Genomic DNA, 273 nt, shown 5'->3' on the forward strand with positions numbered 1-273 from the left:
CTGAAGTATGTCTTCTGATAACAAGTCTAAAGGCAGATGAGTTTCTCACCTCAGTCAAATGGTCCATCAACCACTTCCTTGATGGCTGTTTACTCATCATGTCTAGCAGATGCTGTGTTTAGCCCACATAGGACCCGGCTCCCTGTCTCTCACTTTCAGGTGTCAAGCTCACTACATTTGGTCTACACATGCTTAATGCAGCAGATCTTATCAAAAGAAAAAAAAAAAAGCTTAAAAACCACATAGGTTCCGCAGGATCCACATAAACTTACA

Source organism: Lipotes vexillifer, unplaced genomic scaffold, assembly GCF_000442215.2.
Source record: "Lipotes vexillifer unplaced genomic scaffold, Lipotes_vexillifer_v1.1 scaffold147, whole genome shotgun sequence".
In the NCBI taxonomy this organism is placed as follows: domain Eukaryota; kingdom Metazoa; phylum Chordata; class Mammalia; order Artiodactyla; family Lipotidae; genus Lipotes; species Lipotes vexillifer.